We start from the raw sequence: 481 nt of genomic DNA on the forward strand, positions 1-481 counted from the left end.
GACTGTGTGTAAGCACGGCTCAGCGATAATGAAAACATCCCTGTGTTATCAACACTGTTTTCAGCACAAATCCAAAACATGGTCTCATACTAGCTACTATGGAGAAAATGAGCTCTATCCCAGCCAAAACCAGCACAGCACCCCAGGGACACTGCCAGCCCCGCCATGCCCCGCTGCGATGGCCCTGCACCCCTGCCCCCACACCCTGGTGCCCACTCAGCCCTGGCCCAGCGGGAAGCTTCAGGGAGGCACGGTGAAGCTAAGCTCCGGGGCATTTGACTCTCCATACCCCCTTGCTCGCAGCAAGCCCGGGGGAGCCCGCAGAGACCTTTGCGCCAGGCCTTCTTGGCCACAACAGGGGACACGATGGAGCAAAACCAACTCACCTGAGATGGGCTGTTTCCCAACGCGGAGATCCACTTGCGCTGCAGTTATTCGGTGCTTGGATTCAGCTCAGCTCCTTGGCCAGCCATGGTGGGTC

The sequence above is a fragment of the Fulmarus glacialis genome, unplaced genomic scaffold, assembly GCF_000690835.1.
Source record: "Fulmarus glacialis isolate BGI_N327 unplaced genomic scaffold, ASM69083v1 scaffold5466, whole genome shotgun sequence".
Classification (NCBI taxonomy): Eukaryota; Metazoa; Chordata; class Aves; order Procellariiformes; family Procellariidae; genus Fulmarus; species Fulmarus glacialis.